The sequence below is a fragment of the Suricata suricatta genome, chromosome 5, assembly GCF_006229205.1.
Source record: "Suricata suricatta isolate VVHF042 chromosome 5, meerkat_22Aug2017_6uvM2_HiC, whole genome shotgun sequence".
In the NCBI taxonomy this organism is placed as follows: domain Eukaryota; kingdom Metazoa; phylum Chordata; class Mammalia; order Carnivora; family Herpestidae; genus Suricata; species Suricata suricatta.
Genome location: NC_043704.1, coordinates 73,280,992 through 73,303,048, shown reverse-complemented (window position 1 = coordinate 73,303,048; position 22,057 = coordinate 73,280,992). Strand labels below are relative to the sequence as shown.

The following is a 22,057-nucleotide window of genomic DNA, read 5'->3' as shown; positions in this document are numbered from 1 at the left end:
GGAAGGCATGAAGTACACTTTCCTTGGTGTCTTGCTAAGAGCCTTATGGATGCCCAAAGGGGTCCATTTTATAAGATCCAGAAACTCTGTGAGCCTGGGATTCCTTTAACTCTTCTTGGATTGCTTGTCCAGAATCCCAGCCCTCAGAAGCTTAGAAGAGACCTCAGTAGCTCATAGATGACTCCTTTCGGCATCAAGGGACTCTGTTAAGCATACTTTGTCCTGTCAGATCGTATGCCTGCACCTGTCATCCAAGGACCCTTCCACAAATTCCAGAAGGCCAAAGTCAGTGTTGACCTTATCGAATTTGTAAGTATGGCATATTTGCTCTACTAAGTAATTACTCATTATTCACTCATTCACGTTCAGTGTCACCTGCTGGCCAGGCAGCAATATGCTGGAGCGTAGACATCAGCAAGGCGATAGGTAACAGTACTGCTCATGTGATATTTCTAAGACCTGCCCTTTCTGTCTTACACAGCCTATCAACTGAATGCCCTTAAGGATCCTTAACCTCAGCCCGTCATGTCCTTATCATTTGTTTACAATATGTTCACCTATCTCAAAAACACCCTGCCCTGATTTATAGATACCTTGCTACATTATTTGTCTTGTTTTGCTTTTTTTCTGGCTCAGCTGGAACTGCCTTCCAGGCTCTTCCTTCTTGGTCTCAGGCACCCGCATCTGATGGAGGGTTGAAGTGCAGATTTAGCCTTAGGCTTATCCTCAAGGCCAACACAGGAGTTTTTCCGGGATGAGAGACAGACTATTGTTAGTGAGTCATTCTCATTTTCCTAGGAGTTGTCCTATGAGAGGCTCATAATTTTATACATATGATATATGATATATAATATAATATATATGTATAAGATACATGTGTAAAATTTGTGTATACATATGGCTCTCTCTCTGTATCTGGGAGCTCTCGCCCATCTGTTGCAACCTCATGGCCAGTTATCTCCATGAAAGACTCTCCGATCAGTGCTCTGGGAGCTGAACTAATAATGTACATGTTCAGGCATGCAAAATCCCAAGAGTCCAAGACCTGAAGAGAGTGGGATCAGGCCCACTGGGATCTGGCCAGAGGTGGCCAGAGCCTTGTGTATGAGGTAGCTTATGCATTTTTCTGTTAGGTTTCTAGGTGAACCAATAAACCTATCTTACTAATTGAAGGATTTTAAATTTCATGGGCAAAGAATTATGGGACTGCTCTCATGAGTGTGGACTTCCAATAATTCACAAAAGCATTTTGGCTCTGCCTCTTAAATAAATATCTGTTTGTTATGTCTACTCTCTGCCCCCTGCCACCATCATTGTTGCCTGGACATAGCAAGGCTCCCCAGCCAGCTTGCCTGCCTTTCTTTCCTCTGACTGCCTCTAATTCAGTCTTCATACATGCAAAGCCATCTTTTATTTTTTTAATGTTTATTTTTTTTTGAGAGACTGCAAGCAGGGGAGAGACAGAGAGAGGAGGACAGAGGATCCAAAACAAGTTCTGCACTGACAGCAGTGAGCCTTACGTGGGGCCTGAACTCATGAGACATGAGGTCATGATCTGAGCTGGAGTTGGATGGACACTCAACCAACTGAGGCATCCTAGTGCTCCCCCTTTTTAAATGTTTATTTGATTTTGAGAGAGAGAGAGAAAGTGCACATGAGGGAGAGGCAAAGGGAGAAGGAGACAGAGGATCCAAAGCAGGTTCCATGCTGAGAGTGCAGAGCCTGACGTGGGACGCAAACTCACGAACTGCAAGATTATGACCTGAGCTGAAGTCAGACACTTAATGAACTGAGCCACCCAGGTGCTGCAAAGCAATTTTTTAAACCACAGATCTGATGGGTCACCATTGCCCCTCTTTGGCTTCCCTAGACCTCAGGATAAAACATTCCAAGCCTCTTTTTATATATTTATTAAAAATTTTTTTGAAAAAAATTTATTATTGAGAAGCAGATTCCAGGCTCTGAGCTGTCAGCACAGAGCCCAACATGGGGCTTGAACTCACAAACCAGGAGATCATGACCTGACCCAAAGTCAGAAGCTTAACTGACTGAGTCACCCAGGCGTCCCAAAAGTCCAAGCCTCTTTAACCTAGTCCACAGAATCCCTCCAACCTGACTCCTGTAGCTCTATCCATATTCCTTCTCATTCTCTTATACTAATGCTCCAACTACTCATATCCCAAGCTTGCTCTTGCTTCAGGTTTTTTAACATGCTGCATTTGTGCCTGGCGCTTCTTGACCTGTCCTCCCTCATTCTTAGTCGATCCTGAAGACCCTGTTCAGACATTACCTAAGAGTGCTGGGACAGAGCACTCAACGCCTTTTACCACTATCACCTCTTTTCCCAGCAGCTGTTCCCAGAGCTTCCGGGTATCCCTCTGTTGAGCCATTTCCACAGTCTACGCTAATTGCCTGCTTAATTTTCTGTTCCCCTTACTGGAATGTAAGACCCTTGAGACCCCGATTCCCTCCTATTCATTATTGTGTCTCCAGTTGCCAGCACAGATCCCAGCTTAGAGTAGGGAAGGACTCAGTAAGTATTGAATTAATTCATTCATGAATAAATTTGTTGGGGTAGATACATCCCAGGTCTTGATGTCAGGGATGGTCTTGATACAGCAGGTGACACAGTAAGAAAAAAACCTAAGCAGGAAGTCATGAGTATGGAGTTCCTTGTAAACTTGGACAAGTCACTTCTCTCTGTGCAGAACTTCAGCTTTTCCCACATGAATGTGTTCTTTTTGAGAAGTACTCTTCTTCCTCTGTGTTGCCTGTAAGAGCTATCCAAAGACTATCATGCCCAGAAGGACCCTCTTAAAATCCACAAATAGAATTAAGGGCAAAATTAGCAACAAAGGCTGCTTTGGTCACAACGGGACTTAGTCCTCAAGGCCCTATTGTCAGTGTCTCTCACTGAGGTCTCCCAGGGACTGAGGAGCTCCTGCCTTTATCACCTCCTAATTGGTATCCCAGGGTTTTTCTATGGAAACTCCACAATCTTTTCCCTGCAGAGCTGATAAATTTGCTGAATTCCAAAGATTGGAGTGAAGTTATGGCTTGAATCCGGGCCTAAAAAGTGTTCAAACAGGTGTCAAATTCCATGAATGAGCAAGAAGTGTCTAGAAATTTACTATACCCCTTCAGAGCCCAAGGTCTGGGGCCACAGAATTCTGGCCTGCTGTGGAGGGCAGGAGGTAGGAGAAGGCTCAACATTATTGCAAGAGGTTTACAAATCCATTTGTGAATCAAGCATTGTCTCTGACTAAATGAGTGCTATGTTTTGAAAATATACATAGTTTTTCAAGTATACAACAGAGCTGCGACTGTAACTAACAAAGTAAACATTCATTTGAAAATAGCTCTAAATTCCCACCAGGCGTCATGCGCTTTCCTTGCTCAGCGGATCCTACAAGGGACACTACTATGCAATGACTCTGAGCTGCAGGTATGCCAGCTCCAGGGAAGATGAATCGGTGGCTGTCCGTGTACTCCTAGCACCTCGTTCGAGGCCAGCATGGACCAGGTGCTCAAGAGATATTTGTGAGGACTCAGGGAAAATTTTTTTACTTTAAAAAGGAAAGCTTATATTTGAAAAAGGTTAGCAACCACTGGCTAGTCCCAATAGTTTATAAAACAATTTTTGTGGTGTATATGGCCTTTAAAAAAAGAACTGCTTTCACATACATCATTGCATTCGGCCCTAAAGAATAACCTCGCAAGGGAAGTGAACTCAGAGGCTAGGAAGCTAGTAGTTGGGGGAGGGGGTGCTGCAAGCAACAGGTGGTGGAAATGGGCTTTAGCACCATCGAGGGATTACAGCATCTCTCTCCTGGCTTTCTGGTAGCTGGAATGGCTCAGATGGGTGACATCTAGGTAAGATAAGGCTCCAAAATAAGTCTGGTGTTTTATCAAGTCAGCTTAGTTACAGTCAGAATTACAAAGATAGCACAGGACTTCTTGCATTTAAAAAGAGAGAAGTTGGAAAGTTGCCTGAGACATTGCCGGCTAGAGACTCTTCATGTATCTCTACTGTTTTTCCCTTTTCTGCCATTAAATAGCAATGTAATGGTGGGGCAAAAGGAAGACAAATCTCTGTCAAGTAATTTAAAGTGTGTGCTTTGGGGTATTTTGACTGAGATGCAAGGTCTAAGGGTGGTGCAAGATGATCAAGATATGAAACCCAATGCAAACTGCAATCAGATGCTGATTAAGGGCACCTGGGTGACTCAGTTGATTAAGCGTCTGATTTCATCTCAGGTCATGATCTCACGGTTTGTGGGTTTGCGCCCCGTGTCGGGTTCTGTGCTGACAGCTCAGAGCCTGGAGCTCGCTTTGGATTCTGTGTCTCCTTATCTCTCTCTGCCCCTCCTCCACTCTCTCTCTCTCTCAAAAATAAATAAACCTTAAAAAAAAAGAATACTGATTAAAATAAGGTGCATTTGTACAACGGGATTGGGCGTGGTAGTTACAATGATGCAGATTTGTATTGGTGGGTAAGATTGACTACTTAAAGCAAATTAAAAGTTTTCATATTCTGTACGGTGTTTTCCCATTTGTGTAAAATTGTATACATTCTTACACATGCAAGGACACACATGGGCTAAGTGAAGGTCGCCCAACATTAAACAGCTCTGCATTGCTGATTTCAAGTGGCTTAGACTCTCCTATTTCTGCATGTTTTGAGGGTGTGTGATGAGGGGCAGCAGACGGCATGTTCTCCAAGTCCATGGGCATTGCTGATCCTAGAGAGTATGAGGTAGCCCCACGGGGTCCTAAGTTTGATTAGCTATTCCTCCATCCGAAGTCGATTGGACATGCCACTTCTCTGGGTAACCAGGCACTGAGCCTTGACTCACCACCCGGGGAGCTGAGGTGGGAGCAGAAGTGCCTGGGTCACCCCTGCATGGCTCTGATTACAGCGCTCGCTGCTTCCCGAGTACTGCCCGACACGCTCTCCCAGGAGCAGCAGGTCACCAGCCAGTGGGCGAGCCCGTGGTCCGCCCTGCCAGCCTCTTCCACCGAGGCCCCGCTTTGCGCTCTCTGCATTCGCTTCCCAGTTTCTGGGAGGTACCCACGAAAGTGGGCAGATGGACACATGTACCCCCTCCCAATCTTCCAGGAGTCACAGGTCTGTGTCCGTGGCCTCCCTCTCACAAGGAGAGCCTCCTGGGAAGGCTTACCCTGACCAGGTGAGGGATTTGGAGTCTGAGAACGCTGCTGTGTCCTGAAGACTCACCAGGCGTGAGCAGGTGGGTGGTCACTCTGCTTTCTGAGCTCAGTTTCTTCACCTGTAAAATTGGAATAAAAATGCTGCCTTGTGTGAGGAGCCAGTGAGATGCTGTCTCTGGAAGCACTCCGTAGGCTTCACAATGGTCGTGTAGTCAGGAGACTGGCAAAACCACAGGGGCTTTAGAATAAGATGTGCATCCAAAGGCTGCCGGCCACGTACAGTTTGGGGACCTGGGGGTGAGTTGGGGAGCTCACATAGCCTCCCCTTCTCCTGACCTGAAAAATGGGTTACTCCGCTCTTTGCCCTGCCCTCTGGCCCAAAGCCCTCCGGGCGGAGCTGTGATTTTGGTACTCTCCAGAGAACCAAGGCTCAAATTAAACTTTCTCATGAGCAATTATTCAGATGTTGTGGGGGAGGGGGCTGCTTTGTGGCTGGAACCCAGCCTCCCCTACTTTGTTTTTATTTTTACACCCCTGAAGCCCAAAACCAGCTGTCTGAATCACTAGCAAACAGCGCCAAAACAATTTTCATGCGTCACAGGAGGCCACCGGCTCCAGCCACGCCTCAGGATGATGCGCTAAAAATATCTTCCCAGAGCTATTTTTAAGGCCCTGCGGGCTGTCAGTCGCAGGCCGAGAGAGCAGAACTCCTTGTTGCGTGCACCAGAGGGTGTCACGTTGATTCCTCGGTGGGCCTTCGGGTCAGTTAAGGAGCTGGACTCCAAACCCTGCCTCCTCCTCTCTGACCACAGGGATTTGTCACCGTGTGAAGGCACTCACTGCAAGTGCAGATTTGCCCTCCCCGGGGACCCTGCCAGGCAGACAGCGCCACCATGACGTCAGTTGCATGCAACCTTTCCACACTGGGCATCCCGTGAGCCACCGGCACGGAGACTTCCGCCAAGCAACAGGGGATACCCATCACTCATAATTTTCAGAGCACATTCACCTCTATTACCTTCTCCGATCCCCATTGCACTCCTGCTAAATGGGTATTATTGTCTCCATTTTATGTATCAGGATAGTAAAGGAATATTTGTGCTTTTCTAACACCCTGTTAGGCTATAGGACACAAACAAATTGTCCAGTATGTTTCACGGTGGGATGATCTTGGACATCTCAATCCAGGCTTAGCATTTCCTTCTCAGTCTCCTACACGGTGGCCACATCCAGACTCCACTGTTGTCTATTCATTCATTCATTTATTCATTTGACAAACATTTCCTGAGCACCCACTCTGGCCAAGGCCCCACTTTACTAGGCTCTGAGATAAACATTGTCTCTCTGCCCCGGGGGAGGTGGCAGTGATAGGACACAACTCCACAGGGTGGTGGGAGAAGTCATGGAGGCCTTCAGGAAGGGGTCATCCCTATGCGGGTCTGAAGGCTGAGTAGGAGGTAGAAGAGGAGCAGTCCAGACAGAGGGGGCAGTTGGGGACAAGCAGGAGACACAGGGGCAGCAGGGAACACAGGGGATCCCAAAGCAGGTCAGGGTGGGTGCAGGCAGGAGGCAGGAGCCAGGAAGCTGGACCATCAGCAGGGTCAGAGCAGGAGCGCAGGGGCTGCCTGAAGGGCATGGACGCACTGGAGGCTTTCAGCGGAGAATAGCACGATCCCATGTGCACGCAGAAACATCCCTATGTTAGCTGTGCAAGGGGATTGGAGGGGAAAGAGGCTGGGGAAGGAGGCAATGTTGGAGGTTGTTTAATAGCTCAGATGAGACAGGCTAGGGGTCTGGACTGAGGTAGGCACCATCAGAGAGGATGAAAAAGAAGGATCCACGGGGCACCAGGGTGGCTCAGTCCGTTGGGTGTCCGACTCTTGATTTCGGTTCAGGTCATGATCTCACTGTTGGTGAGTTCGGGCTCTGCATCGGGCTCTGCACTGGCATCACAGGGCCTGCTTGGGATTCCGTCTCCCTCTCTCTCTGTCCCTCCCCTGTTTGGTCTGTATCTCTCTCTCAAAAATAAATAAAAAGAAACTTAGAAAAAAAGGATCCAATTCTAGAAGTACTTAAAAAGTAATTAAAGCAGGCTAAAAATGAGTCACAGGGCTCAGTGGTTAGTTGGATGTGTGGGGGCAGGAGAAGAGTCTGAGGCAAGCCCAGGGTTCAGCCCTGGGCAACTGAGAACAGGTAGATGCCATTTAGCAAGCCCGGGAACATGGAGGAGGGGCAGGCCGAGGGAGAGGAAAGGCTTGTTTTGAGTCTTTTGTGGTGAGGAGCCAGCTGGAGATCCCAGGAGCTGTAATAAGCAGGAAGTCAGACACACAATTGGGAGATCAGAGGAGAAATCAAGCTTGGACATAAGTTGGAAGGGGGTGGAGACCCGATGAAGCCTGTAGGGCAGTAGGTCTCAACTTTTCACTCCCACCAGAATCAGCTGGGTAGCTTTAAAAAAAGGGATCTGAACCCCATCCCCAGAAATTCTGTATCAATTGCTGCACAATGTTTCAGTGTATTTTAAAAGTTCCCAGGTGCTCCTTCTGATGAGCAGCCAGCATTGGGAAACGCAGCCATTGAGAGGTGAGGATGGACTGGAGGTGGCCTAGATGGACGGCAGATGGACAGACACCAACATAGAAGGCCCAGGGAGGATGCAGAGCCCTGAATCAGCCTGGTCTCCAGAGAGCAGGCCGCCAGGAGACAGCATTATCTCCAGAGCCATAGGGGGGGCGGGGGGGGTGGGGTGGGCACAGTTGCTGAGCTGGAGGCCCTGTGAACAGCATCAGATGCTCACTAGGGGCCAGGCAGTGTGAAGGTGGAGGGTGTCTAGGGGCTGACCTAGGCCAGAGTAGATGTGGGGTTGGGGTGGGGAATGCAGAGGCTGATGGTCTCAGACTCAGCAAAGGTACGTAAGGGGGGAAGGAAGGACCACAGGACCACAGAAGGTAGGCAAGTGTGTGAGGAAACATGGCTGCGAATGGAAGCAGAGGGAATAGCTAAAGAGAAACAATGTGGGGAGGCAGGATCTGACAGCCCTGGGCTGTCTGTACAGGGAGGGGGTAAGGACTGGAGGAGAACAAGCTGACGCCACTATGAATAACAAGGGACGTTAATAGAGGGTGGTCCCAGGATGCGGAAGGATTTGACTTCCGAGCCGAGCCCGGCGGAGAGATCAGCCCCAGGAGAAGGGATGCTCTGTGGTCTGGGGCAGCGAGGACCGAAGACAGTGTCACCTGTCCCCATAGAGGCCAGCACCTGTGCCTGCCCCCGAAAGGTGTGTGGACAGCGGACAGACACTGCTGCTGCCCTCCTCCCCACGGCCCTCCTCTAGCCTTCTTTCTCATGCTCCCTCCCATGTTTTCCTCCCTCTGCTCTAGCAGGAGATGCCAGGCGGGGCCTTGGTGCAGCCGGCTCCCACACGCTTCTGCCCACTCCCCTTGCCCAGAATGTTATTTTTTTTAACCAACTGTTAAGTAGGCTGTGAATGCCTCGAAAGCAGTGACTCAAAGTTTGCTGAAATACTTGGTTGGAAACATATGGTAGGTCCTTAATAGACAGTTGGTGTGCAAATTCATGTACATACACAGACGACAACATAAAGCATTGGCATAGATGTATTTATAAATATACATGTGTGCCTAATCGTGCACGTCACTGCAGGGTAGTCAGATATGCCCACACGGGGGCCCTCAGCAGGCTCTCGCTGCAGGACCCTGCCTGTCGCTGTCTGTGACATGCTCCCACATCCCACAAAGAAGCTCCAGCGGACACAGGCTTGGCCCAGGGGCATTTCCTGGATACACAGGCTCTAGTTGAGGGAACACTGCAGGTCACTTTTGGATTTTGGAATGCAAGCACTTCTGATGTGTGGTTAAAGGGAAGGAAATTTGCCTCACATTATGGGATTTATGCTTCATGAGGCTCTTTTTTTTTTTTTTTTTTAAACAGGAAAAGGCTTCTAGGAAGATAACAGGAAGGGGCATCTTTTTATCACTTGTCCTCATTTTCTTTTTTCTTTCTTTTTTACTTGTCCTCATTTTCAATTCACTCAAGAAACATGGCAGAGTCAGGGATTCACATGTAACATTCAGTCGTTATTTCCTAGTTTAAAAGAGACATTTATTTATTTTTTAAATGTTTTTATAACATTTATTTATTTTTGAGAGACAGAGCGTGAGCAGGGAAGGGGCAGAGAGAGAGGGAGACACAGAATCCCAAGCAGGCTACGGGCTCTGAGCTGTCAGCACAGAGCCTGATACGGGGCTTGAACCCACAAACTGCAAGATCATGACCTGAGCCAAAGTTGGCTGCTTAACCAACTGAGCCACCCAAGTGTCCCTGTAAGAGACATTTAAAAAGGACTAGTGAAGCAGGCATTCTAATATTTTCAAGCTTCTAACACAAATTCTTGTTTTACTAACAAATCTTAGGGTATAGTCACAAAAATTTTTGTTTTCCATTCAAATTCAGTATCTTTTATTTAAAGATATTAGAAACCAAAAATTGTTTTCTTTAAGCCAAAAAGTTTCCTAATTCTAGATAAAAAATAAGCACATGGATGATATGCTGTTGTGGGATAATACATATTATATAAATAATATAACATATAATATGAATATCATATTTATACAAATATATTATTTTATTATATAAATATATATTTTTTACCTCATGTGTGGCCTTTGTCTGAGAAAAGAGACACGCTCTCTTCAGTCTGTGAAGGACAGTGAGAAGGAGTTGTATCTAAGCCTTTGACAACCAAGGGGTAGCCCCCCCCCCCCCCATCCCCACAGCTATTGTGTGTAAAATATGTCAACTTGGGTCAGCTCAGCATGAGGCAGAATTTCTTAGAAAGTTAGAGCCACTGGCTCATGATGCATAGGTTCTACTGAGGTCCTATGAATAGCCCACTCCATTCTACCCCCTGCTTTGCTTGGCCACAGCTATGGCCCCTGACACTGGCTAGCCATCCTGCAATACAGAATGTTCCCAGGCTCCCTGGTTGCCGTTTTCCTGCCTCTATGATTTTTCTAGCCCTACTGCCTGATCAGCTAGGATCAGGCAGGATTCTCCCTCTCAGAATAAGAGGATGGAAGCCAATGGAGTTACCATTTTCTGTGTCAGAAGGGCATCTGGAAACTGGTGTTTCTAGAACTGTGAGATCTTCCTGCCTTCCAGCCCTCTGCCACTCTCCCATACTGATGGCTTCCTGAGTTGTGAGCAGTTATGTCTTTTAGGCCTCAGAAGCCCATGTGTTTTCCTGGAGACAAGCGGTCAAAAACTGGTGGGGACAGGAGCCAGGCTGGGGGAGGAACTGAATCCTGGGGATAAAGGGGGCAGTGACAGCCATCAAGAGAAGAGGGAACCACATTGAAGCCCCAGGGCTCACATAAGGAAGCAAGAACAGGGAGCCTGGGGGCCTCAGAAGGGAGCTGGTTGGGGTTCAGAGTGACCAGTGTGGGAAGGAGGAAGAACTGAAGGAAGGAAGGGGTAGAAATGCCAGATCTTTCTAGTTCCTACTTCACTTCCACTCTGGACTCTGCCGGGGATAATCTATCAGAACACAGTCCTTCCTGACTCGTGCTAAATACAACTGCAGACCTGACTGGGGACGTGGGTGGTCCTCCAGGCGGGAGTATCACAGTGGACATCATCGTCACTCACCCAAGGGGAGCACTTATTAATAATGGTGGTTTCATCACACGCATACCAGATGCCAGATGGGGGGACACCCAGCCCCTATTTCATTCAAGTTCCGTGAGGAGCAGCTGAAGGAAGAGGGATCCTGGAACACAGAATGCTAAGGGGAGACAGGGCAATGCAATGGTCTTCAAGTATCTGAGATGCCAGTCTATGTGTGCAAGAGGGGCAAGCTTACTCCCTGAGAGCCCAGAGGGAGAGAAGGTAGCAGGTTTCAAGTCACTGAAGGGCTACCTTGGGGGCTGGTGAGTTCCCCATGCTGGAGAGATTCAAGCAGAGGCCATGGGACCATCTGTCAGGCCTATCCCACATGGTTTGCTGTTAGTTAGGCCTTTGTCATCATTCCTGCAGGTCATAGCTGAAGCTCGGTCCAGCCTCCCATCTCCTCTGTGGATCTCTTTTGTGGATCTCTTTTTCAACAGGACTCAGCCAAGACTGTCTCAACTCTGAAGCCTAAGCTGTCCTCTGGTGAGCAGAGCGTGTCCCTGTCTAGTCTATGACCATCACTCACTAAAAGGGCCCAGTAACTCATATGGCTCGACCACAGGAGAAAGGTATTCACAGCTTAGTAAGGATCGCAGGGCTCACAGAGTTCGTGTAACTAGCTGGTAAGAGGCAGCCTGGCCCAGGCTCCGAACCACTAGGCCATGCTGACTTTTGAAGACATTCTTAAGTAAGAAGGGGAATTAAAACAATTATCCCCCCTAATTTAATCTGTTCGTAAACCAAATTTTTTTAAAATACATTCCTTACAATGGTGTTTAGCAATACATGATTTCATCCTCAGTCCCCACCCACGGAGATTTTTGTTTTCTGCATTCTTCTCTCTCATCGAGGGCCACGTAGATTAGATTTGGGATTACCAAACTCTGGGGAGCTGTCAGACCTGATAATTGCTTCTTTGATATTGTAATCCACCCTCCCACATCTTCCTCAAAATGCCTTCTGGAGGAGATGGAGGCATGCAGGTGTGCATGAAAATCAGGCAAATTCAAACACATGTTGGGAGACTTAGGGGGACAACAAAATATTCTGGGTGGTCCTGGGCCTTACGTCTTGGGTCAGGAATCCCGAAGTAACACTGAATGAGACTGGCAGGAGATGGCAGGAGAAAGGCCATGGTGCTGAGTCCCTGCCGGACTTGGCAGTCGCTTTGCCTCCTAGATATCAGTGCTTCCAGGGATAAAGCCAGGTGGGATAGCTGTTTTTAAAAAGCAGTGCTCTACGTCGGCTCGGGTCATGATCTCATGGTTTGTGAGTTCGAGTCCTGCGTCAGGCTCTGGGCTGACACAGATCCTGGAGCCTGCTTTGCCTTCTGTGTCTCCTCTCTCTGCTCCTCCCCTGTTCATGCTGTCTGTCTCTCTCTCAAAAGTAAATAAACATTAAAAATTTTTTCTTAAAAAGCAGCACTCTGTGTGTGACTAGGAAGGTGGCAGCATGCTCTTCCCACAACCTAGAGTGTGTACTTGGGAGCCTTACTCCTGCACGTGGGAAATCCCCCCATCCCCCCATGTCTTCTACGGCCATCTCCCCAGGGAAGGCCTTACCTTGTCATAGCCTCTTAGGAAAGACTTTAAAAAAGAGTCATGAAGTGCTTTTCCCTAGGACACCTTACAGGCCAACCTTAGGGAAAAAGCCATGATACACTGATGAAGAGGGAGGTAGGCGTTATTTCCGGAAGAGAAAGAAAATAAAATGGGGCGGGGGTATGAAGCCTTTTTCAAGCAATACGTGGAGAAGGGGAAATGGCAGCCTTCTCAGCAATGTGCTTTGGTGCCCAGATGGGAGAGTACAGACACAGAAGCTGGGGGATAAAGAATGTTTCATTTCCAAACCGATTAAGTTATGGGAAATAGACCCTTAAGAAATCCCAGGACATTTCCATCTCCCAAGGCCCTTAAAATGTAGGCAATGTGCGTCCTTTGGTGGAAACAGAAGGGGAACAAGACCCCCAAGCCCTCTGGTAATGGGACAGGGGAGACGGACGTGAGAGGGCTCCTGGTCATATTTGGCACTTTTTCATCATCTCAAAATAAATTAATTAATGGATTATTTGGTTTGTTTTTCACATGTTTGAGGGTTATTCTGTGTTAAAAATTAAAAGAAGGGAGGAAAGGAAGGAGGAGGGAAGTGTAGAAAAAGGAAAATGATTAAGGAAATGATCTGCATAAATTACAAATATTCCCTCACGCTTTCAGACGGGCAAAGGGCTTGCCAGAGAAAATCAATATATCAATGAAGGTAGAGCTTACTTCACACCCCTAAGCCCCAGGAAGAGGAAAGACAGAAGAAACAGCAAAAGAAAGGAAGAGGAGAAAAGCCGGAAAAAGAAAAGATGAGAAGGAAGGAAGGGAGGGAGGGAGGGAGGGAGGGAGGGAAGAAGGAAAGAACGAATGAACCAAGGAAAGAAGGAACAAAGGAAGGATCAGGGGGATGGAGAGATGGAGGAAGATAGAATCATCGGAAATTAAATAATCATTTCTTTTTTCAATTATAAAAATAGTTTAATGTTTGGAATATATTTAGTGTGATATATTCAATTATAGTCTTTCCACTCTTGGACCAACATTCCCCAGAAAACTTGATCAGTGCCACTCCCAAGATTTCAGCACAGAGTCCCATGCTCTAAGTGTTAACTCCTTTTACAGTCAAATTTTAAAGTAACAGCCACTCCTCCGTGACTCGGTTTACTGGTATGTGGTGGAAGAACCAAGCACACAAAGAGCTCTCTGTCACTGATGTGACTGGAGACGCTGCACTCATGGTCATGGAGTGCTCACTCACAGCGAGGAGGCTGAGCATCTTCCTGGTGGGGAAAGAGATGTGGAGACGTGGGGAAGCCATACCACACACGTGTCCCTGACGCACAAAAACCTGAGACCAGGAAATTCATATCAAAACCAGTGCGGAACCAGTGAGACCCACCAGCACCAGCAGAGGCTTGTGCAGAGCCGTCTGTAGAGACATCAGCATGATTCGAGGCTGGGGGGCCACCCCCTGACAACCACCTGCTGGAACAAACCAGAATAGCCAAAATGCACCTCCGTTTTGGAGTATCAGGGACCACAAATGAGAAGAGACTTTAACCAGTATTTAAAAGAGTGAGTGAGAAGTGAGAAAAGTGACGACGACGGTTGTCAGTGTCTTGCTGTGAGGAGGGACAGAACCCAAGCAACTGGTCAGGGATGGGAGGGAGGGAATGGCATTTAAAGATGGAAGACTGGGGGCACCCGTGTGGCTCACTTGGTTAAGCCTCCGACTTTGGCTCAGGTCATAATCTTGCGATTTGTGAGTTCAGGCCCTGTGTCAGGCTCTGTGCTGACAGCTCAGAGTCTGGAGTCTTTGTGGATTCCGTGTCTCCCTCTCTCTCTGCCCCTCCCCCATTCGCACTCTGTCTCTCTCTCTCTCTCAAAAATAAACAAACATTTAAAAAATTAAATAAATAAATAAGTAGAGATGGAAGACTGCTTGCTGGTGGGGTTGCCGAGCAGATAGGGCGAGGCTGGCAGAGGCTGGCAGAGGCTGGCGATGTCTGATCCAGGAGCACAGTCCCTGAGCGGGGGCAGGGGAAAGGCCTCAGGCAGGAGGACGGGAGCTGCGACCACCAGAGCAGAGGGAAGAAGCTGGAGCCCAGGCAGGTGTGGCTCTGTCTTTGGGGATGGGGTGGAGATGAGGGTGTTTCTCTCTGGTGGTTTCTATTAAAGGCAAATGCGGTGAGGCCACCAGGTGGAAAAGAAGGAGTTAGAGAAAGGACAAAGCATGCAATTGTCTTCTCACCAAGGAAGGTAGTGAGCTTTCCAGAAGGGTTTTGGAGGATAGTAAGACAACACCGAGGTATGTGATTGTGAGCACAGCAGAGGGAGGAGGAGGAAGAATGGAGGGCATCCCCAGGCAAGTGAGTAAAATGCCAGCTTCATGCAGGGAGCATGTCGCTGTGGCATGGACGAGCAGAGGACCGGCTGGCTACTTCACCGAAGAATCCCCATGTGCCAGTCTCGCAAGCTCTGTTCCTGGTGTCTTCAGCTTCTCCAGCAAGGACGAGTGTGGCTCCTTTCTGAAGGGCATCTGCCTGACTGGAGTGTTCTGCAGCAGGTGGGGACGGGTGGGGCCTCGCTGGTCCTCCTACAGATTCCACAGAATCTCGCTTTCGTCCCATGTGTCACCCCACCCCCTTCCACTGAGCCCAGGGACCTGAAGGTCAGAGCACATTCTGTTAAGTTTACCTAGAGACTAAGTCTCCGTTCTCCTGCTGGTACTGGTGGGAAAGGGTTGGGTGCAGGAGAGGTACAAGCCTCAGACTGTGAGGCAGGGTGAGGAGCAAGGGTATTCATTCCGTAGGTGTTCCTTAACACAGTGCTCCCCTTTTCATGCCTCAGCCACACCTGACCTTCCAGGTTGGGTGAGATACTCACCCCAGGGAGATACTCGCTCCCAGGGAGATACTACCTATGGCTAACATTCACTTAAACTGGAAGATTACAAACTACTCACTCTGCACCGCAGTCTTTACTTATCAATGAGCACTGCCCATCCAGACAGAGAATATGGATGCAGATTTCACTCCTAATCTGGGTCACAAAACAGATTCCATAGAGTAGCATTGGAGAACTCCACCTCCCCCAGAATTTACTAGCATCTTAATCAATTAAGAATTGTATGGTAAGAGCTTTTTTTTGCCTTGTCTGGCTGAAAGTTTCATAGGCAGAAGAGGCACGAACCCTTAGTTCATTGTTGGTACTGAAAATCTGGCAGGCAATGACAAGGGCGGTTACTCTGGGTTCTTCACTCTGCTTCAGACTCCCAGTCCCAGGTCCCCCCCCCCTCCCCCCGCTGTCAAAGGCACTGGAGCCAAGTGATGGTGGGTCTAGACAAGTGGGAGCAGCAGAGAGAGGCAGAGGCTGCTGTTTTCTGCAGGGAGTTCCTCAGATCTTTCACTTTGGGGAAGAACAGTGGGCCAGGAGTCTGAAGGTTTAGGATTGGAGCCAGTGTTCCCTCTTCCAAGCTGGTGACTTTGGGAAGATGTAATCTGCAAAATACGGCTGCTTAGGAGTGGTCTGAACTTGGGTTTGAACCCTGGCTCTGTCACTTACTAAATGTGTGACATCAGACAACTTTTTAACCTATACTTTATGTGTTGGGGAAATGGAGATCAGAGGACCCTCATGGGCCTCCTGTGAGGATAAGTTGAGGTGATGCTTAAAGGCACTTAGCAAAGTATCAGGCACTCAGCACCCATCATGGGTTCTGATGATGATGAAAATGGCAATCATAATAGAACAGATACTTTGAGCTCTAAGGAGCATCAGAAGTTAGTTCCTTTCTCCTTGACTCAGTTTGCTCACCTGTAAAATGGAAATAATGCTACAATCCTTTGCTCGTCTTCCTTATTTCGTTGTTTTGAGGACCAAAGGAACTGAGGCAGTGCTTGCCCAATGAGGATCTGCAGAGAGCTGTCAGTTTATGACAAAGTTTTCACCCATCTGTGGAGAAATGAGAAAAATAACATAGTGAGAGTTTTATGAATTGAGCTGTTCCCAATTTTGAAAGACTGTCCCTTATTCTGATATTACGGCATTTCTAGTCTCTCTCTGTGTTAAAATCACCCTTCTTTTATGAAAGGATGTCGCTAATGGATGGCAGTTTGTCTTTAGTGACCTCACTTAGCAAAATGAAAGTTGTCAAGCCTGTATTGATCCCTTAGTTTTTGAAATCTGACTGGTCTGTGAAATCAAGGCTACAGAGAAACCACCAAAGTAGGATTTTGAAGGGGTTTGCCCATCTTAAATTTCTGTATGGTGACAACAAAATAATAGCACCACATACTGTGGCTCTAGGGCATGACAGGCATCACTGAGAACTGATACACATTTGCTGTATGCCTCTCAATGGCCTCACAGGGTAGGTGGCATTTAACCCATTTGACAGATGGAGAAACTGAGACTTAGCCCGGGCCGGCGGGCTGTCTGTTCCGAGGGGGAATGCAATAGCAAGCCTGTCTATCTGCAAACCTCACAGCTTCCCCTGACCCTTGCTGAAGGATTACTATGAAGGAGGCCCTGATGCAGCCGCCAAGATTTCACCCCTATAAAAAGTAACCACATCAAGGGCTTGCAGGGAAGTCACTTAACCTCTCTCTGCCTTTAGCACCCAACCGAGAAATTAGGTAGAAATCAGGGTCACTCTGAAAACAGATGGAAACAATCAAGCAGAGCTGTCCTAGGAAATAAAATTAGCACGAAGAAGCCATTCTCTATGATTCTCTATGATTCAATGCCCTTTGATTATTTACGAAGTTGGGAGGCATTCGGTCAGGTAGCTGACACAATGCTGTCTGGGTACAGAGACACTGTTGGGTGGCCTCTTTCTTGGGTCAACTCCGTGTCTTCTCCCAGCCGGTCAGGGCCTCCCGTCCTCATAGTGTTGGTGGAGTCTGGGTCCCACAGGCTTGGAAATCAGCCCTGAGGCTGGGTGATGGCAGACTCCGCCCTCTTCACCCTCCCTGGCCCCTCCCACATAGCAGGCAGGATTCTGTGCACTGTGCTTTTGTACTCACTGACCCCTAGGCTAATCTGGGAGGGGGTTTTATTCACCTTATTTCACAGATGGGGAAACAGGCTCGTTGAAGCTATTAGTGTGGGGTGGGGAACAGGAGCGGTGTTGTCACACAACCTGCAAGGGTAAGGGTAAAAAAGAAGGATCCCCGACCAGCCAGGACCTCCTACCTTGAGTCTGTGCCACCTGTTTCTTCACTAATGTGGTCCCTGAAGACTGAGGCAAGACTCTGCTAAAACATGAACAGCTCCTGTCTCTTTTTGCAGAAATCATGACCTCTCTGTATGGCAAGGTATTCACCTCGCACCCTCGTGGGCTTTCTGGCTTTAACGTATGCCTCTCTAGCCCACACCCTTTGATCCCTTCCTCACATGTGAAGCCTTCCTCTCCAGGGCCGACTCCAGCTGCGCAGCTGCTCCCCGATCTTCTCGCCCCAAGAGCAGACTTCCAATAGTGCCTATGAGACACACAGTGTTTCCGGTGGTGAGGACCCTCCAATTCTAAACCGCCCTCTCTTTTTGAATTTGAAGCCAGTGCTTCATAGTTCTCTCTCCAGCCCTTTTTAGTTAATTCACTCTCACAGAAGACAGTTTAACAAATGTGATCATTCCACGTGATCATTCCACTTTTGATTACAAGACTCAGCAATCATGGCTTGACAATACAAGGATTTCTGTTTCATCTTTCTACTAGTATTTTAAAATGCACCAAAAGGATACATGTACTTGATTAAAAATAAGAGTACATAAGAGCTTATGAAAGAAAAGCAACAGGCCAAGTCTTTACTCCATCTCTTTCCACCCCAGGACAACCCAAAGACACCACTTACACCCCTTTGGTTGAGGGAGGGGAGGCGTTGTTTTTAGTTCATTTCCTAGTGGTTACCTCCAATGCTTCTCACTCAACAGCTTATATGATTCTTTAATCATTAACTTTGGACATTGTTGGTTGCCTTGACAGATGGAGATGGAGATCACCTTCCCCTCCTGCCACCCCACCAATGTGTCTATAGCACTAGATTCAGTACTCTACTAGTAAATTTAACTAATATATTTGAACTTCTGTTTCTTGTTCTATCACTATGGGGACTATCTCCTCTCTTCTCACCGTGGCAGATAAGGATATTAAAATTTCCCTCCTTTTTCCATCCCTTCCATCTGTCATCCCGGGTTCACTGCCCTTTTATTTTTGTATTTTCAAGGTGGATCACCTTAGTAATCTAATCTGTAATCGTAAACTTTCCACACTTTATCCGATGTGGATCCGAGTTAGGACTGTAGCTTTTAAATTGGGGCAGCTGCCCTCAGCCTCCTGCTCATTCATCTTTGATTTTGTGGCTGTTGTTGGGTAGTGTGATTAATACCCTTGTTTGCCGCCCCATTCTGCCCTAAAACAGCCCTGTTCCACCAGCTGTACCTCTGCAGCTCTGTAGTTAAGTCTCTTGACTGCCAACCCATCGTTGCTGTTCCTTAAGATAATAGTACTACTCTGCTGCTGCTGGTCTCCCCTGTCAGCTGCTCTCTGTTTGGCCAGGACTCTCTTGTTCCCATTGCTACCAGGGAGCCCCATTCTGTACCAGCGTCTCCTACCCTCAACCCCGGCCTGAGGGGAGCACTGGGCTTCTTGATGGTACTGGTACCCCATCTCCATTCCTATCACCTAAGTAGATGGAGGCTCTTCCAGCCTCTTTCATGGAATATGGTTGGCTGGTGGGCTTTCTGGCTTTAACGTATGCCTCTCTAGCCCACACCCTTTGATCCCTTCCTCCACTAGGCGCCATGCAGTTTTGGAATTTCTGCTTCAATTTTTTCCAGGCTTCTATGATTACAATACAACATATTAGCCATACTGCAGACCCAGAAAGTTCAAGAAATTTCTCATGATTCTCAAGGGGGTTAGCTCAGATATCCCTATGTCAAGTTTCAGGTCCTCATGATTTTCCAGGCATTGACAACGTCGGCATTGCAGACTTGCTGAGGTAGAGAATTCTGTCTTCTCTGGAGCTCAGTTACCCTCAAGACAAAGTCCTGAGCCTGATCCAGAACTTGGCCTGCCCTCCAAATGCAGAGATGAAACTTCTTTACATGCTAACTCTCCTACTTTACCTAATTATTACTAAAATGGCAATTAGTCACCCTCAGACTTTGCCTTTCTCCAGCACATACATGGCCATTTGGGACAGACATCTGATTCCTCAGTTCTTATAATGATAACTTCTCCAGCCTCTTAAATACCTGAGGTATCTCCCCTGCTAGCACAGCCTTCCACCAGACCTCCGTTCCATTTTTCCACCAGTGAAAGTCTTACAGCAGAACTTTGACAGCATGCCAGGGGCTGCCCACCCTCTACCTTCCGGCCCCACATTAGTTGTGGGCAGGTTTTCTGGGGAGTTCTCTCAGCAACAGCACTATGAGGAGTCAGGGAAACAGATCAGGCAAAGGGGGGAGGTGAAGGGTCACACAGTCACTGCAAAGGCCTCCACCAGTCCTGGGGGAGCTCTGGGGCTGGAGTGGCCTTTCAGACTGGTTCCACATTGAGGTCAAGGGGCTAGGTCTTTGTGCCCCTACAGCAGCTGGCCTTTGGTGAGTGTTATTTCTGAGGAGGCGACCTAAACTCTTCTCAGCTGAGGGCAAACTGGAGTCATCAGCAGTGGAGACAGGAGGGTCCCAGCCCAGATGGGGGGACTTTGGATGGCAGACCACAGCACCCATGACAGCCCCAAAGAGCCTCAGCTGACATCTGTCATCCTGGAACAATTATTACCAGTTTGGGCGATAGACTTCAATGCCAGTCTATTCATGCCACTGCCATGCCTCCCCCTGCTCAGATATGCCCTCACGCCTACCCTGTCCCGTGGCTGTAATCAACAACCCCATCTTTTCACGGAGCCATGTTTAGAGTCCCCACTGGCCCAGGCAGGCTGCATCTCAGGATCCATCATCACTGTGGGTGGATGGAGAAGCTTGGAAAGAAGGAAAGGGAAGTTTCTGAAGCCGTTGCTCCTACAGCCCTGACTGTAAGCTAAGCAAGTGTTCATGTCTGATAGGGACTCTGCCCCAGCTTACCCCTGGCCTTCCCCTTAGATATCAACAACCTGCTGCTCCCGGTCTCCAGCCTCTGCTGACTGTTCAGGAGGCTGTCTTACACCACCCTGTCTGTTAGGCTAAAGAGACAGAGCTGTGTTCTGATATCAGCAAACACAGCCTCCTCCTCCTCCTGCCTTCTGGCAGCCCCAAGCCCTCCTTCCCACCTGGGCTATCCATCATTTGACAGATTAATGCTTCCCCCCTCGGTGGCTCAGCCTTGGTGGCCCTCAGCCTCTTGCACTGACCCGTGGTGTTCAGGTGGGAGGGGTCCACCAGGGTAATGGCCAAGTACTCAGCTCATAAAAGGATAACAAGGATTTATATGGGAAGCAGACATTTCTTGAGCTTTGCCCTTTAATCTGATGCCAACCAAGCCGTGGCCTCTGAATGCAGGGAGTTCCCCTTTCCTGTTGGAGGATCCTGCTGAGATTCTCACTCACACCTAGTAGGCAACTGGGACTGGCCGAGAAGCCATTTCTGTGAGCAATTTTCAACCTCATCCCAGCACCTTGACCCTGGGCTCTGAGCACTCGAAGTCTGTCCTTCCACACTGAAGTCACGGGGGAAACACACACAGAGCAGCTGCCCACACATTGTGCTCATTGAGTGGCCTCCTCAGTCCCCTCCCTTCCTTTCCAGATCATGAAACAAAGTTGGCAGGAGGTAGTGATTTTTTTCAGAGGTCTTTCTGTGACCTACATTCCCCCCCACCCCCAGCATAATTCAAGTTTGCATGTCTTCACTTTTTCTATAGCCTCGACTTTCACTTCACTATATATTTTTAATGGCACGAGAGAAGAATAATCTAGCAGGCAGGCCTCTTCTGCACCTGCCCACATTGCCAGCTTCCTCAGACTTACAGGTTGAATTTTATCTATTTGGTTCTTAAACTTCATAACCTTGGATAAGCAGAAAGGGTTATAATTTACATCTTGCTTTTAAATAAAAATGAAAAGCTAAAAGTCACTTCTTGACAACACTTTGGTTAATGAGACACTCTGTACTCGTGGACAGAAGAGTGAAGTCACTGTCAATGTCATGTTCAGAGGCACTGAGTGCCTTCTGTGTACCAGGCGCTGTGCTCTGGGCTTTCCCGCTTGGTTCTAACTATAACACGATGGAAGAAGTGGGGAGATATCCCGTGTTTTTCAATTTTTAGATAAAGAAAATGAGACACAGGAAGGGGCTGTAGGCACCCTAGAGCAGAGGCTTTCTGAACATCTGAGCATCTTTCGTGGCATCTGGTAGGATCCCCAGCACATAATGGGGAACCTTATTGTTTGTTGAAAGAGTGAAATTGCCCAAGATCACAGAGCTAGTTTGGTCTCTGAGCTCCTAATCAAATGTTCTCTCTAATAATCCAACTTCCTTTTGTCTGCGTGAGCCAAAGATTTTGAAAATCATAAATAAGCAGAGTTTAATGACTTCAAAACTCCAAGGCAAAACAAGCCGGAAGCAGGAAAGCAAACAAGTTTCAAACAAAAACCCGAGCAGGTTCCGGAAGTCTGTGATGCTACTTATTCCCGACTGCCTCACCCGTCACATTT

At 47.9% G+C, this 22,057-nt stretch overlaps 1 long non-coding RNA gene across 1 annotated transcript; it reads right to left on the bottom strand.

The window, feature by feature from the left end:
- Positions 1–596: 596 nt before the first annotated feature.
- On the bottom strand, positions 597–16,280 carry LOC115292471. The gene is made up of 3 exons (XR_003909014.1): positions 16,215–16,280; positions 5,237–5,288; positions 597–684 (listed from the first exon to the last, which is right to left on the bottom strand). It is a non-coding gene; the product is annotated as an uncharacterized LOC115292471 (long non-coding RNA).
- Between the last annotated feature and the right edge of the window lie 5,777 nt (positions 16,281–22,057).